Source organism: Pongo abelii, chromosome 11, assembly GCF_028885655.2.
Source record: "Pongo abelii isolate AG06213 chromosome 11, NHGRI_mPonAbe1-v2.0_pri, whole genome shotgun sequence".
Taxonomy (NCBI): Eukaryota; Metazoa; Chordata; class Mammalia; order Primates; family Hominidae; genus Pongo; species Pongo abelii.
This window is the reverse complement of record NC_071996.2, coordinates 132,398,182-132,416,487: the sequence shown is the minus strand read 5'-3', so window position 1 is coordinate 132,416,487 and position 18,306 is coordinate 132,398,182. Positions and strand designations below refer to the sequence as shown.

The window sequence follows — 18,306 nt, the reverse complement described above, 5'->3', positions numbered from 1 at the left end:
TTCATAGTGCTTTAAAATTATATTTTAAATAATATATTTCAATTAATTTTATAAAATAACATATTTAAATTAATTTTAAATGATTGAATTAATTTAAATATATTGACAAATGATGCTAGAACATTATAAGCATTATATGTGTTTACTATCATTCACAAATACATATAATTCAACAAGGATGCATTTAGTAGTTAATATACACTAAATATTTTGCTATGTGCTTCAGCCACTGCTTTGTCTTAGGGTGACAGGAGGTACCAATTTTTTTTTTTAATAAATTGTACCATGTATTTTTTTGCAACTTTTTTAGGTACTTTTTTAATACAAAAAACTGGACATATATAAGGAGTTCAATTTGATTTGTACTGGCAGATGAATACTCTCATAAACAGTCACCATGATCAACATGACAAATATTCCCATCACCCTAAAACATTTCCTTGAGTCCTTTAGCCATCTGTCCTTTTCTCCACTCACGTCTCCCTGCAATGACTTATCTGCTTTCTGTCCTTGTGGATTAGTTTGCATTTTCTAGAAACTATATAAATAGAATTAATGCAGTTCATTTTTGTGTCTGTTTTTTTATTTTCACAACAACTAGGATTTCCGTCAAAATTGTTGTGCGCATCAATAGTTTGTCCTTCTTATTACTTATTAGTATCCAATTGTTTGGTTTTATCACAGTTTGTTTGTCCAGTGAATTGCTGATGAACATCGGATCATTTTCAGTGTTTAGATATTACTGATTTAGCTATTAATGAGATTCCGTGTACAAGACATTTCTACTGCAGTGAAACCCCTGGTCATATGGTAAGTATATATTTAATTTTTTATGAAATATCCTGTCTTTTGCCTCCCCAATTTTCCTGTGCCCATATTCCTCTTCCTCATATAGCTTATAATTGGAAAAATATTTTGAATGGAATTCCAGGCATAAGAAAAAGCATGTTTCTATGGAGCACAATCACAAAAATAATTTGCAGTTTCTCAACATATGTCAGGTCAAAATTCAAGTAAATGATGATAAACTCTCTAAGTGCCAGTGACCTGTCTCTACTTATCCACAATTAGAGCCTACCTCCTTTAGACAATGTCTGGAACAGGAGAGGCTCATTGTTACAGACTGAATGTTTGCATCTCCCCAAAATTCATATGTTGGAATCCTAATCCCCGATGTGAAGATTTAGGAGGTGAGAACCTCGGGAGGTAACTGGATCATAAGAGTGGAGCCCTTATAATTAAACTGGATTCATGCCCATTGAAGAAATTCTGTGAGGAGACCCCAGAGACCTCTCTTGTTCTCTTTCCACCATCTGAGGACACGATGAGAAGCCATCAGTCTGCAACACGAAGAGAGCCCTCCAGAATCCCACCAATGCTAGCACCCTGATCCCAAATTTTAGCTTCCAGAACTGTGGGAAATTAATTTCTGTTCTTTTGTTTGTTTGGTTGATTGGTTTTGTTTTGTTTTTGAGACAGAGTCTTGCTCTGTCACCCAGGCTGGAGTGCAGTGGCACCATCTCAGCTTACTGCAACCTCTGCCTCGTAGGTTCAAGCTATTCTCCTGCCTCAGCCTCCTGAGTAGCTGGGATTACAGGTGCATGCCCCAATGCCTGGCTAATTTTTGCAATTTTGGAAGAGACAAGGTTAGACCATGTTGGTTAGGCTGGTCTCATACTCCTGATCTCAAGTGATCCACCCGCCTCAGCCTCCCAAAGTTCTGGGACTACGGGCATAAGCCACCTCACCCAGCCCTCTTCTTTATAAGCCACCCAGTCTATGATACTTTGTTATCACATCCTGAACTAAGACATTCACTGTAAGCATTTTTTGAATGAATGTTTGAAAGAATGGATGTTTGAATGTTTAAATGAATATTTATTTTGAAGTCAACCTGTGTTACCATGAAAATTTTCAATAAATAAATAGACCTGAAACTTGCTTTAAAAAAATGAATTTAATAATGATGTATTTGTATGTCTTGTCTCAGAAGATGGCAGTGGCCTAAGTAAATGTGGTTCTTATTTGATTTGCCACAGTTTTGTGTTGTATTTGATTATTTGGGTTCTATGTACATGTTTCTCAAACTCCCCAACTAGAATATAATTTTCTTATTTTTGTCCACGATGCACTAAACATACATCCATGAATGTCGTAGGTCTATGTTGTACGTTTGCCAACCGATTGACTGATACTATCTATGACTGGTGGGACTATTTGACATTCATTTACTCAACACTTATTTATTGAGTGTTTACTATATTCCAGGTACTGTTTTAGGGAACGTAGAATATCAGTGAACAATTCAGACAAAAATTTCTGCCTTTAGGGAGTTTAAACTTTATTTGAGGGTATCAGGCAATAAATAAAACATCGAGTATGTGACTGGACAACAAGGGTGATGGTGAAAAATAAAGTAGGAGCCCATGGTTCCTAGGAAGCAAGCCACCTAGATACTGGAAGAACACTGCAGAGAAGCAGCATGTGCAAAGGGGTTGAGGTGGGAGACTCTCTGGCAGGCAGAATCTTGAGTAAACCAAGGAGGTCAGTGTGACTGAAGCTGAATGAGGCACAAGGTAGTAGGAGCTGAGGTCAGCAAAATCCTAGGGGATGAAGTCAGGTCTTTTTGGTCAGCACAAATAGATTGAGCTTCATTCTAAGTGAGCTGGAAAGACTTTGGAAGATGCTGAATAGACCGGTGACATAATCTATCATGTTTTATCAGGATCACTCTGACTGGCATGTCTATGGTACACTGTAAGAGGGAAAGGGGCTGCCAGGAGAATCTGTTTGGATTCTTATTGCAGTGGTCCAAGGTGGAAATATTGGTAGCTTGGATGTGGGTGGTATCAGTAGAGGAGGTGAGAAGTGTGAGCAATCAGGTGAAATTTAGAGTATGTACTGCTTGAGAGGCCTTCTAGACATTAGGATGGTGATGCTGAATGGCTGTTGGATATACAAATCTGGAGTTCAAGAGGAAAGTACAGTATGGAGGTCTAAGTTTTGGAGTCAGCACGTAAAGATGGTATTTGGGCTTGGGTGATGCTATCAAAGAAATGCGAAGAGAATACCAAAGGAATTCTATTTAATCTCCCAGTGTTGTATTCTCCCTGAGGTGCCACAATGATCACTTATGCACTGTTCTAGCTGGATAAAAATAAAGATGCTGTGCACATCCTCATAAGCAATTAGGAAGCATTAATGTTGATTGTCACAAGGAATTAAAGAGGAGAAGGTAATGTCAGTGACTGGCTTAAAGGTCATGCCACATGCTCCCATGGACCAGGTTTGGCCTGCATGCCATGAGTTATGGCTGGTACTTACCAACTGTGAGCCCTTGCAACATATAACTTAAATTCTGTGTGCCTCAGTTTCCTCAAAAGTAAATGGAGAAAATACCCAATTGGCAGTATTCTTCTAAGTATTAGACATAACCTGGGGCACACACCGAATATCTTTTCTCATTTTCTTTGTCCAAAACAAATCTATATTTTTTTTGGCAAGTCAGAGTTCCTAACCCTGGTGAGATACTCATTGTCCCTGGCTCCCTTGCAGCTAGGAGTATCTATGCCATCTGTTTCAGCCAATTAGAAAAAAAAAATAGGCGTTTACTAGAGGCTTAAGGAAGGCTCTTTTTGTTTTTCCTGATAATAGAGAGAATAGGGCAGGTGTTCCCTCTTTCTTCTCTCTCCTTTTCCTCCTCACAAGAACATGGAAATTGTGTTTCAAACTAGAGGAGTTCCATTGTTACCATGAGATGAGGATAAAAGCCAATACATAAAAAAGTTTTGAGAGGAAAGATGAAAAGATCCTGAGTTCCCAAGGCTAGATTTTTGCATATCTCTGGCTTTCTTATTTTGTTAAATAGACTTGACTTCTCTTTGTTTAAACTACCATAATTTGGGCTTTCTATTTTTTGCAATGAAACATATTCCAAATTGTATAAGTACAATTTATCAACTATCTGAGGATGCTTGGCCTATAGTGAAGTGTTCAATAATTCATTAATTCATATTTTTTACTTGGACATGTGTCTCAAATTGAATTAATTATAGTTTTTATTATGCATGATAATCATTGGTCCATGTACATACCTCTTTTATTTTGGTTAATTAATGTTAAAAATTATTCAGTAACATGGAACTTCTTTACTCTTTGTATTCCTTCTTCATGGGACACATAATTTCTTTGAGGTTCAAATCAATTCAAGTAGCAAGATCATTGTTCCTTTGATTGGTCAAAGTTTTGATGGCATCAGTGAGGACTTGATTTTTAGTTGCAAATTACTACTACTAGAACTGGCTTAGTAAAATCAAGGTTTTGTCTTATCAGCTCCCACCTATGACGGTGCTAGGGGAGTTAGCAGTGGTTGCTAGGGCTATACATGTATTTTGATTTAAAGGGTACAACTGAAAAAAAACAAAGTGTGCTCCCACTTACAAATATACAGATAGGTTATGAGTGCCTGGACAACATGTTTAAAAGAAGAAGTACTGCTTGGCTTTCCAGGATTAAGTCTTATCTGTGTGGTCTCAGACTCAAGGTGACCTCTGTCATCCGGTCAGTTCATCTAAGCTGCAGAAACAAATCCAGTGTGGGAATGAGGGGAGGCTTAGAACTAAGCCTTTCAGTATTTTAAAAATATTTTTAAAATTATTATTGAATAGTCCTGGGAGTTTGGTTGTTGAAGGATTTCATGTCAATTTTAAAAGATTATTTTTGGAATCATAATGAATTTAACTGTGGCCTTTCTTTTAAAAAAATATTATTGTGTTCTAGATGATGTATTCATCTGAAGAGTATTAGAAGCTCCTTATTTCTTTGTTTTAATGTCACTCATTAGCACAGAAATGAAAATGTCATATAATTCAATGTTTTGATAAGGAATCTCTGTTTCACTTTAATTAACTTTTTGAGAAGCTTATGCACATCAACTGTAATATGTTACCTACATTTATATAAAATATATTTCCTGTTTCTAAATTCCTTCTTCTTTACACACAAAATTTAGTTGTGAAAACTCCAAATCTCTATCAGCATTCACAATAAACAGATGTAATCCTGTACTTACAATAATATTGTTTTTAAGTATATCTTCCAGAATTTTCTACTTAAAATGAGGGAAAAAAGCAAGGAAAAAACTTAAGGAATTCCCAGAAATTGCAACAGGGTGTGCTTCTGTGCTGATGAATGGCTCCTTGAGGAAAATCAGCTCTCTTATTAATATAACATCTGGCTTGCATCTTGCATAAATAAAAACATAAGAGTGAGATGGAAGTAATGGAAGAGGGAAGTGGGAGGATGGGTTGTGGGTTTTCTAGCATAATAATTTTTAACAGCCAAGAAATCTAATTAGAGGAAATGTCATTTAATGAGGCTCTGGTCAAGGTAATTCCATAGAAGAAGGCAAAGCCTCATGAGACCACAACAAAAACATTAAATCTGTTAGATAATTTAAAAATAGGTAAACAGTATGCATTGCTGAAGGACCTCATTCAATCAAAACCGTGATTATCAATGGCTTCTCTGGGGGACCATTTATGACTTTAACCACAGAAATTCCATTCCTTGGTTAATATGCTTTGAGAAGGCCTGTACTGTTCTCATCTGCACGATCAGATTTCTGTCATTTCCTTTGTGCATTGTCAGCCTGGAAGACTAGAGCATGCCTAATTAACAACAGAAACAGAAGCCAATTCTCATGCTGTTACGTAGATGAGTGGAATGGTTCCTGCTCTATATGAAACTTCATTTCTAACAATTTTGTTGGAGGTCAACTTGATATTAAAGGTGAATGTCATTGATTCTACAACTCAATCTTGTTTTTTGTTTTTCCAGATATAGAAACAGAAGCAATGAATTGAGATTAGATAACATTGACTAGTATTGAATAGAAAAAAGAGGTCATATAGTAAATAAATAAATACATAAATAAATAAAAACTAGACTGAAGGCTTTAGCTGATGTTTTGTTGCTGTTTTTTTAAGAACCAGTTGTCTACTTTGAGCTTAACAAGGTATACCTGATGTTATCTTTTATGTATCTGTGCTCCACATAATCTCCACATAAACCACTTCCTGTGCTGCTTGGTGAAGTTTCCAAGATTCTAGAGACACCAATCAGCCACCTAGTAGAGTCACACAAACTAGTTTATGCCAGAAAAATAGACATGTAAAAGGAAATATTAGAAAAATGGGATTCTTATTAAAATAAAAATATAATCTACTATGAAATATATTTATTTAAGTAGGTTTGTAGGTTTCCTAAATCTAGATTCATCTCTGTTTATGCTGATTACATTTTTTTCTTTGCCCTTCTCCTATTGAATATTTTTAATTATGACTCAATAAGACCTGGGTTACATAAAAACCAATTAACATTTTCAATGATATTTTGGCAATAAGAATGACATTTTTCCAATTAAAAGTACCAGTTAAGTTAATATGCCTTTAAAAATGCATAACTTTTAACCTACCATCTCTAAGAATTTATCCTAGTTGAATAAGTATGCAGGAACACATATAGAAGAGGGTTTAAGCTAGCATTTTTGAAAACAACCAAATACTTTCCTAAGAAAGAATGGGCAGCATAAACAGGCCATTGAGTCTAATTTGGCCGATACGAAGGAGATGCAGAGACGTCTGCCAACTCCAGTCTTTAGTAGGCTCCTTGCTCATGTGGCTCAGGCACTCCCAAAAAAAGTATTGTACTGTGGCTGGCCGCTGTGGCTTACGCCTGTAATCCCAGCACTTTGGGAGGCCGAGGTGGGTAGATCATGAGGTCAAGAGATGGAGACCATTCTGGCCAACATGGTGAAACCCTGTCTCTACTAAAAATACAAAAATTAGCTGGGCATAGTGGTGCGTGCCTGTAGTCCCAGCTACTCGGGAGGCTGAGGCAGGAGAATCACTTGAACCCGGAAGGTGGAGGTTGCAGTGAGCAGACATCGTGCCATTGCACTCCAGCCTGGGCAACAGAGCGAGACTCCGTCTCAAATAAATAAATAAAAGAAAGAAAGAAAGAAAAAAAAGTATTGTACCATAAGGTATAGTTTAAGACATGCTCTAGAAAGGAATGTTTAAAGGACATTAGCAGGCATAAAGAGAAATCTTGGTAATGTATTTATCTTGGTAATGTAGTTCCACATCATAATTAAGGCACTCCCTGAGTTGACCATATCTCACTTTGCAGATACTTACATGGATGATCCACCCAGCTCTGGATTCCCAATTCTTGACTCCCTTAGCTCTACTGGCCTCTCCCTTCTCCATCCCTTAGACACCCATACAAATTGTTGTGTCCTGGAAATTATGTCATCATTCAATCTCTACATCTGCCATTCTCCTTCTGTCACTTCCTATGCAGCTTACTTACTCTACAGTTCCTACTTCAGAAATTTCCAGACATCATGGAGTACGCCTCATCACCACCTCACTGGCCTTCTTTTTCAGGCGGTGAAAAAAATCTATTGTAAATTCTCCTAGCTTTCTAGTCTTTTCCTTTTTAACTTGGAGAAACAGAAGCCCCAGTCACTCAGCTTGAGATCTGAATGTAAAGATCTGCCCCTGTTATCTAGTCTGAAGTTTTGCTTTTTCATTTTTATCATAGATATGACAAAATTTATATGAAATACCCTTTCTGTAAAATGAGGTTTCTTCCCTCATCTGGAATATCTGTAAAATTAGATTGGTGGGGTGGGAGGGGGGCTATAGATGTATTTTGGAGTTAACTGGTTTGTACATATCATTAAACATATTTTTCCTATGTAAATATGATTCTAAAAAACAACTCTGAATTTAGTCTGAAACACACACACACACACACACACACACAAGCAAATAAGTGATTATGGTAATGCCGTTAGGAACCGTAATATTCAATACAAAGGAGACATATTACAAGACAAAAAACGTGAAGCAAAAACCAGTTAATCCCAAATTTGAATTGAAAATAACAGTATAAACTCACGATACATTTTCTAGTTCTTGTATTTTCATTTTTTCTTAGCTCTGTCTCTGGAAAAAACATGAAAATAATGATCCATCTGTAGCAATAAGCACCCTGTAGAACCCAGATTGTGATTGCTAAATATCATTTCTCGCCAAAAAAAGCCAGCCTGTTTGCAGAAGTGGCTGATTCCAGGTATGGGATGAGAAAAGGACAAGATAGTTCAGGAATATTTCTTCACGCCAGTTGCAAAGGACTTTGTTAAAGACTCTGGGTTGTGTCAGGAGTAGTTGGGAGTCAATCTGAAAGAGTTCTCCCAGGCAAAATAGGGGCAATCAGACATCATCAATAAAGATAACTGTAGCAGCTTGAAACACAATACCTATGCTAATTCATTATTGATATTAGATTTCAATAACAAAAAGATAATTAGAAAATCCCTAAATATTTTGAAGTTTTAAAAATTCAGTGAGTAAATGCAGAAGTAATAAGGAATTAGAATATAACGATTTTGTTCCCCCAGTGCAGTAATGGATGCAGGTAATGATTATGAGTGACTGCCAAAACTATTAGGTGGAAAGAGGGTAGAAATCTTGATTATGGATGAATAGTGCTGACAATACCTGAACAATCAATCTTCACGTTAAAAATAAACAAAGGGTGTGGTGTAGTGAGACATAAATTATCTGAGTTGCTCAAGCACAGTATCGCACAACGATTTAGAGGAAATTAAGGGTTGAAGGAACATTTCTTAAAACCACATGCATCCTAATAGTAAAATCTAGAATATGGAAATTCTATGAGACAAAAAAAATTTTCTTCAAAAAAAATGGCAAGCAGGAAAATGCAGGGGGAAATAATAGATTTGAAGAGACTTATGAGGCCTATCAATCAAATGCCATGAATGAAATTTTTTGGATCACCAGAGATGGATAAAATAGGACTGCTCACACAGTAGATAAAGTTTAATTTTATTTGAATGAGTGCATTATAAACTATAGGACAGTTTTGACTTGTGCTGCACAAATACATTCTGTCTTTAGCTTGTGGAAATGATGGTAGAAGCATAAAGCCATGCTCAATCCCATTTGTCCTGTCACTACTAATTTCATTTCCAGGAGAGTGATGCCTTAACATTCTTAGCTCTGAAGTCAGCAAAAATTATGCTCCGTGTGATTAAAAGACAATGACAGCTATGCTTCCCCTGGCCTCGGGGCCACCTTGTCTGGGATATAAGTGTAAGACATTCTCATGAACATTTTACTATTACCAACAGACTATATCTTCTCAGGAGAAGAATGGCCATTAGTCTCCCCAGCATGTTAAAGGACAATGACAAATTCCAGTACTTTGTAAAATTTAAATAGCCTTGAACTTTTAATTAGATGATACCTATGGTTTTAGACTGAAATAAGACGTGATAGTTTTGATTCTTGGTTGGTATATTCGTTTGCTAGAGTTGCCATAGCAAATACCACAAACCGAGTGGCTAAACAACAAAAATTTATTTTGCCACAGTTCTGGAGGCTAGAAACAAGATGAAGCTGTCCTCAGTCTCAGTTTCCTCTGATGCTTCTCTCCTTAGCTTGCAGATGCTTTTCTTGTTATTGTGTCCTCATGTGGTCTTTTCTCTGTGTGCACCCACACCTGGTGTCTCTCTCTGTGTTTAAGTTTCCTCCTCCTGTAAGGACATTAGTCAGATCTGATTAAGGCCCACACCAGAGACCTCATTTTAACTTAATTACCTCTTTAAAGATCTCTCCTCATATAGTCATATTCTGAGGTACTGGAGGTTAAAACTTCAACATATGAATTTTGGAAAAACATAATCCAGCCAATAGCAGTTGGAATGCACATTTTTCAGGTCATGTAAAAGATATTGAAATAAACTATCTTTTTGACAGAATATTAGCAATTCCACTGAAGTTTAGTTGGTAAAACTCTTTCTATGTATTTATTTAGGTGTTCCTATTAATATTCAGGTATCTATTTTCTCACCTATTCTTCTGTAGATTTACTATCTTAAAAAGCTTGTTAGTTTTAAATCTACACTCATGCTAAATTCTTCATTCTAGTCCACCATTTTATTAATACCTGGTGATTTATTTTCATTGCACAATTCATGGCTTATATCTCTTTCCATAATGAAAATAACACAGTGGATTTCACTTTCATTTAAGATGGAATGACCGTCAATTCCATTATAACAGTGAGGAAACACTGGATAAACTAAAACTCATATGAGTTATATATATATATATATATATATACACTAAACTAAAACTCATAAGAGTTTTATATATATATACTAAACTAAAACTCATATGAGTTTTATATATGTATACTAAACTAAAACTCAAGAGTTATATATATATATACTAAACTAAACTAAAACTCATGTGAGTTTTATATATATAAACTAAAACTCTCATGAGTTTTTATATATATACTCTCTCTATATATATATACATATATATATATTTGATATATGTGAGTGGCTTTTAAATATATGTATATTTTTAAGCCACACAGTGTGATGGATGCATAGAAGTCTAAGTGAACTAAATTCCAGGCAGGGATAAGGCCTTCATAGGTAGGTAAAGAACAGCAGCCACTTTCATACAGGGCACCTTTTTCTAATCTTTGCCTTGGCAGAGGCTGTTCAGTCCGCCTCCCTTAAGCAGACAGATTTTGGTGGGAAAAGAGAAATGAGCCAAAATTTGATGGAGAGAATGATCTGACATGACAAGAAGAAGTCTGGGGAAGCATAAATGCAAAAACAAATCCCTCATTCTGAAAATCCTCATGTCCTGGGAATCTCAGTGATTGAATAGTAGTGGGGAAATAGCAAGAGAGCAGCAGGAGATCTTGCATCACAAACAAGAATAAAGTTTAGTCTCGAGGTAAACTAAAACTAACCCAACCTCCTTCTCACTCAAATTCTGATAAGATTAAATAAATGGGCTCCTCAGAGGGCAATAAGGGCAACTTAGAAGTAGGGCTGTAAGGCAGAGAGAGATTTTATATAATCTTGTTGGAAACCAGATAGAAACTTAAACTAATTAAAGTTGTGGCCCATGAGGGTATCTTAGTGATCAGCCTTCACCCAAGTTGTGTGGAGAAGAAAAGTGTGTGTTCTTTCTGGGAAAAACAAAATGAAAGAAAGCAAAATACATATGTATACATATTATCTACTTTAGTTTCTACTGTTCCTTTATAAAAAATGCACAATATAATTTTTTAAAATATGAGATTTACAACTAAACAAAAAAATATGAGCCATAATCAAGAGAAAAGGCAATCAATTAAGGCAGACTAATATATAACCTTGATTTTACACTAAGCAGATAAGGAATTTAAAAATAATTGTTATGAAGAATTTAAAACATTTAGTGGCAAGTGGATAAAATGCATAAATAGAGAATTTTAGCAGAGAAACTAACTCTAGCAGTGAACTAAATGAAAATTCTAGAACTGAAAATTCTAGAAAATTCTAGAATGCTACAATATATGAAACAAAGAATTCATTGGATTGGTTTAATGTAATTCTGGACACCAGAAGATAGAACCAGGAACTCAAGAAATAGGTCAATAGCATGTCAGTTTAAATATAAAGGCAACTAGACACATCAAAATAAAACTTGTGAAAAAGGAAGAAACCTATGCAAAAAATCCCCAAACAATAAAAATCATTAAGTCAGTTAGAATAAGAATGGACATCATATTCAGATGAACAACAGTAAGAATGAAATTTGGTTTCTCAACAGAAACAATTAGCCAGAAGACAGTGCAAAAGAAACAAAACAAAACAAAACAAAAACATTAACCTGTAGTTCAGTGTCTAGCAAAAGTATTTATCAAAAATGAAGGTAAAATAGAAACTGTTTTAGATTAGCAAAAATTAAGAGAATTTCTTGTCAGCTGATCTGCATTAGAATAGAAACTCTTTTAGATTAGCAAAAAGTAAGAGAATTTCTTGTCAGCTGATCTGCATTAGAAGAAATGCTCATGAAAGATGATCAGAATAGCACCATAGGAGAACGTGGATCTCCAGGAGAAATGCAGAGCACTGGAAATGGTGAATAGGTTGTAAAGTAGTAAAATTTCAAAAGAGACCATCGATTGTCTAAAGGTAAAATAATAACAAAGTGCTGTGGAATTTTAAAAAGATATAGAAGTATAATATATGATGGTGATAACAGAAGGAATGAGAGGAGCAAAGGAAAAGACATTATTCTAAAGTTTTTTATTTAAGGTGGAATTAAAATGTATGCTGTAATGTTTATTCTAGAAAACTGTTAAAATGAGCAAAAAACAGTAAAGCTAAAAAGCCAAAAATAAAAAGCCGATGAAAAATACATGACTAATCTAACAAAAAGGAGGAAAGGAAGAAAGGAGCACATAATAAGTGTGAAAGGTAGTGACCAAATGTAAAATGGTAAATTTAAACTCAACTGTACAGGTAAACACATTAGGTGTAAATGAACTAAGCACTCCAATTACAAGGCAGAGATTTAGGGAGTGGATTAAAACATACCCAACTATATGCTGTGTATAACAGAGAAATTTTAAATATAAAAACATTTACATCAAATGTAAAATTATAGAAAAAGATATGACATGCAGTCTGTACCAAAATATCTCATGTACCCCATAAATATATACACCTATTATGTACCCACAAAAATTAAAAATAAAAATATTTTTAAAAGATGTAAAATGCAAACACTGATTGTAAGAAATATCCAGAAGCTATTTTAATATCAACCAAAATAGACTCTAAGACAAGAAAAATGATCATAAATAGGTAACTTTTATAATGATAAAAGGGAAATTCACCATGACTATTTAAAAATCTCACTGTAGGTGTACCTAATAACACATATTCATAAAAAATAATCAATATTTGACAGAACTAAAGGAGAAATACACAAATCAACAGTCCTACCTGGACTGATTTTATCTTAGTCATTGCTAAGCAAAAAAAACTCTGGGTGCAGTGGCTCGTGCCTGTAGTCCCAGCACTTTTGGAAGCCGAGGCAGGCAGGTCACCTGAGGTCAGGAGTGTGAGACTAGCCTGGCCAACATGACGAAATCCCATCTCTACTAAAAAATTAAAAATTTGCCGGGCATGGTGGTGGACACCTTAATTCCAGCCACTTGGGAAGCTGAGACAGGAGAATCATTTGAACCCGGGAGGCAGAGGTTGCTGTGAGCTGAGATCATGCCACTGCATTCCAGCCAGGGTGACAGAGTGAGACTCTGTCCCAAAAAAAAAAAAAAAAACCTGCAAAAATTTGAACATTTTTAACCAAATTGACCTAATTGACATTAATATAACACTTCATATTCAGATGGAACATTCACTAAAGTAAACATGCATTGAATCCTAGAGCACGCCTGAGTAAATTTCCAAGAATTAAAAACTTGCAGATTTGTGTTCTGGGACAAATGAAACTAGATTAGATATCAATAAGAAAAAGATAACTAGAAAATCCCCAACTATTTGGAAATCTAAAAACATAATTCTAAATAATCTTCTTGGGTAAAGAAAAAATCCTAAGAAATGGAAAACATAAGAAGTCAGAAGAGTGGTTGCCTGGAGGGGGAATTTTATAGAAAAAAAAAAAAAAAAAAGAAGGAGCAGTGTGGGATGAATCATATCAATTTTCAGTCTTGTTCAACTAAAATGGACCAATATGATTTAAGGGTATTGCTACATACAGACATAGGCCAGACATAAAAGTCTTAGGAATCTTTGGAGTGTTGCTTTTCTGTCTGGAAACCTCTGTGGCCTGTGGTTCCTTTGCCCAAGTTCATGTCCTGCATCCAGGAATGATGAGGTACACAGACAAGTGGAGGGTGAGCAAGATGAAGAAGAGCTTTATTGAGTTTTAGAACAGCTCAGAGGAGACCTGCACTGGGCAGCTCCTCTCTGTAGGCAAGTCGTCCCATCCAGCGTTCAGCTCTCAGCAGAGAGGGTAGCTCCTCTCTGCAGCTGGTTGTCCCATAGTCTGCAGCTCTCAGCAGAGGGGAGGCCCTGGAGAGGGTAGCTCCTCTCTGCAGCTGGTTGTCCTGATGTTTCCTCTGCTCTGGCTGAGTCTGGAATTTTTATGGTCTTCAGAGGGAAGGAGTGCATGCTGATTGGTCCATGAGCCACCATGGGTGGGCTCAGGAAAAAGTATCATGAGTTCCCCCCTCCAGTTGGCAGGACTGGCAGCCTGGCTGCCAGGCTTCAGGCCTTCCCCTGCCTGAAAGTGGGGCTTCACTGGGGACATGCCTGCTTCTGCCCAGGAGCCTGTTTTCCTCTTGGCCTTGCCATTCATGGTGTCCAAGCTGTTCATACCAAGGGGCACTTGCAGACCAGTGCCAAGCTGCCATCAGGACCTCCTCAGCTTTCCTCCCATGCTCATTGTGCCCAAAGTCCAAAGGGGGCCGAGGCAGCAGGGGGCTGGTGTGTCAGCCCTGCCCTGATTGTGTGCACACCCAGCCAGGCTGTGATGGCACCCAGGCTCAGCCCAACCTTGCTTCATGACGGGAGTGGGCACTGGTAGCAGGGAGAGGTCAGGTGGCAGAAGCAGGCACTTCCGAGCCTGTTGGGGGAAGGGGAGCCTTTCCAGGGCCCCAAGAGCACAGGGACACTCAGTTCTGGAGCCGTGGCAGGGCAGGTGCAGTGGCACTTGGGGAGGGTGGGGTTCCTGTCTGTTGTGTGGAGTGGGAGGCTGAGGAAGTCTCCCCACTGCAGCCTGCATTGTGGCAGCAGCCACTCTAGATGGGCTGCTACTGCCATCAAAAGTATTGATGGAGATGTTCCTGTCTTGGACTAATCCAATAATTTTAAGTAAAGCACAGTCAGCCCTTCCTATTTGTATGTTCCACATCTGGGGATTCAACAAGACAATATTCTAACAAAAGACAGACAATACTCTAAAACAATAATAGTGAATAATGCAAAATTTGAAAATCAACATCATTATTTATATAGCATTGACATTATATTAAGTATTATCAATAACTAGAGATGCTTTAAAGTATATGGGAGGATGCGTGCAGGGTTGTGCAAATACTACACCATTTTATAAAAGGGATTTGAGCATCCTCAGATTTTGGTATCTGCAGAAGGTCCTAAAACTAATCTCCCACACCCCCATACCCTCCTCCCTAATAAATAGTGAACACAACCAAAGGCATAATTATGTAAGCAAATTTTGAGTGGAATTGTTGTTCTATTTGAAGCATATTCCTAGATTACTTTCTCTGTGCTCACACTTGGCCCCTTTTAATCAACTTTGCTTCAATATGAATAAGAAAAGAAGTTTCTCTACCTTTCAGAACCACTTTTTCAGTCCTGCAGCTTCCAAGGCAATGTAGACATCTGTGAATTTCCAGATGAAAGCTCAACTAAAGGTGAATTTCACTGATAGCAGGCTGCTACTAGCAACCAACTTCTGCTGAATACAGTATTTAAAATAGTTATTACTCAGTGATCCCTCAAACAATGGACTAATTTACTAATGCTCATGCATAGCTGGATGCGCCTCTTTCAACATTTAGTGAAACCAGGTGTAAGGGCTGACTGGAAGAGAAGATACAGTTTTAAGGTAAAGAGGTCACTGAGGAATTACAGGTTGGAGCATTAGACCTAAATTAAGAATGAGAATAGGGACGTATTTTGAGCAAAAGTTATATTTGAAATTAACAGCTAACCAAAATTATGGAGTGCATTGAGGTTTCTTTTAAAAAATGTATATTTTGCTTTATTTTTAGAAAAAAGTTTAGTAGAGTTAAAAATTTATATTGGCCTGCAGCTGTAAAAAACTTTATTGGTATCCTTTCACTATTTAATGCATGTCATTGGTGATGGTCAGATACTGTACATCACTACCAAAACTGTTATGCCTGGCCTGTGCCTATTTGTGGCAATACCCTTAAATCATGGTAATTGGGTCCTTGAGGTTTTCCATCACAAGTCTTGCATAGGGATCACAATTTCCTTACTTCTACCCACAATTTCCTTTGCATCATTCTTAGCCCAGATTAGACTAGATAACTGTCTCAAAGGCATCTTTTGGAAATTTTACAATCCCTCCCTTTTTTTTTCTTTTTTTTTTTGCCAGGAAATGTTTTCTTGGGTCATAGGTAATTTGTTTTATCCTTGTTGCTCTTATTTTTTCACAAAGGCTATCCAAGCCTATGTTTTAAATTAAGGATCACGTCTACATAGTATGAACAACTCTATGCTGCACTTTTTAGTGTAGAATTAACATTGCTGATCTGGAATTCTAGTGATGAAGTTAAAGGAAATGACTAAAAGAAAAGCCTAAACTACTTCTTATCTTGAATTCCGAATAATGGGATCACTTGACAAATCCTATGTAATAAATCCGTGTCCTGATTCTGTGCTCAGTGAATTCCAGGAAGTATAATCCATTATAATGATGAGTGCTAGAGAGGGTATGTGCTGTACTGTGATTTCAGTTTTGCATTCAAAATGTCTCCCAATTTATGTTCCCTGAGGGTATGCTGTTTTCTCTCTCTGAACCCTATGTACCATAGAAAAGCCCATCAGAGAGGAGGCAAAGGGAAAAAGTTCTCTCTCTTTCTTAGGGATATTGTAAGTGGGACAGAAGTAGGGCATAAAGTTCCGATTATAAAACCACACACTGATTAATGCCTTGTGAGAAGCCCTCACATGGCCATGTGAGCATGGCATGGAAATATTAATGCAGGGTTAGCAGCAGGAGATGATTGACTATCAGCCTGAAATGGGGCTGCTGACTTTTCCATGGCGTATGCAGGAAAATCATGGAATTTAAAATGTAGTGATTGCTCAGTGGGAAGGTGCAGAAAGCTAGAGAGATAACAGGCCCCTAGGAAGTGAGGCTCAGGACAAAGAATGTTCAATTTGTGGGAATTTGCAAGTGGACAATCAATTGGCCAAGACCACAGAATCTAGCATTGGAGGCCCAAACAAACAAACAAACAAACTTGAAGGCCAGCTCAGAGCAGTTACCCCGAAGTGTTTACCATTCAAGAGAGCAAACTAGACTAAGCTACTCCGCATCACCCACCAGTAAGGCTCCAGAGAAGGCTGAAGGGAACAGGAGTCATTTCTACCTCCCATTCTCCACTACATGTAATGTCAGACCCACCTCCCCCACAGAGCCAACATTATCTGGAAAAGACAGGAAAAGAAGATAGAGACAAATAAGACTGCTTTAGACTGAACAGAATTGGAGAGTCTGGTTATGCTAGAAGATTGAGATAGTATCTATTGGCAAGTATGACTGTTTTTATTATTCAGTGAATGGGGACTTGTGAAAAAGGTTGGGTAAATTATATGAAATAAACAAAGGTACATTTTCTTTGAAATGCTAAGTGTTTCATGGGTGAATTTGTGACCTGACCATATACAAATAGAAAAAAAAAACAGTTCCCCAAACTGAAAGGCAATTGTTTATATTATTAACACAAGGAGTATTTGGTCTGCACATTAGTAGGGTTTTTCTTAATTTTTTTTCTAGCAAGAGGCAGTGCAGCATGTAGTGGCTGACAGTGTGGGCTCTGGAGCCAGTTTCCCCATTTGCAAAATAAAGACAATAATGGTATCTACCTCATAGAGTGGTTATAAGGAGGAGAACAGTTAACACACGTAGAATATAAAATAAAATACCTCATAGTCAGCATTCAATAGACATTACTGTCATTTTGAAAAATAAACAAAATAAAAGCTCTAAGAGTTTAGGTGAGCATGAGGTCACTACAGAGTGCAATCATCTACCAGAAATTGAAGTTTATGTTGTTCTTTTAAAGAAGAAAAAAGCCGTGTGAGTGAGAGGGAATCATTCAAGTCCGTTGAAGAGCTAAGTCCTATGGGCAGGGGTCAACAAATGCTGTTTAAGAAAAAGAAAAATACCGCAGGTGTCTACGTCTTCAACTACTGAAGTACACATTAGTTTCTGGGAGAATGTCCTGCATTATGCTTTTTCCCACACATTTGTCCCCAGGGGCTCGGAAAACATGACAATTCCAGATGTATTTCATCATGTCAATAAGGCTTCAGGAGGCTACACTTTTGAAATGGTAAGTCAGCTAGGATTTGTCCTAGATTGTCCTAGGACTTGGGGGCTACAGCGTAAGTTTCTCTGTCCCTAGATTTTGTGGTTCTCACTGCACCTCATACCTGGAATCCTATCCCTATAAATAAGCCAGCAGGGCATGTCCACAGGCAACTGCAAGATCATCTTTTTTGACAACTCAAGGCATGCATAAAAAATTAGAAACAGAAATGTAATAAATACATTAAAAATAAGGTTAGGAAGAAAGGAATCTCTGTTGCCTCATGCTTCACCCCCACTA

The 18,306-nt window shown here is 37.1% G+C and overlaps 1 long non-coding RNA gene across 2 annotated transcripts in view; it reads left to right on the top strand.

The window, feature by feature from the left end:
• The window catches only part of LOC112132334 (uncharacterized), a 128,858-nt gene that overhangs the window by 95,526 nt on the left and 15,026 nt on the right, over window positions 1-18,306 (top strand). For both annotated transcript variants that reach the window (XR_010136115.1, XR_002914145.3), the window contains exon 2: window positions 685-810. This is a non-coding gene — a long non-coding RNA (uncharacterized LOC112132334). The remainder of the gene's footprint in view (window positions 1-684; window positions 811-18,306) is intronic.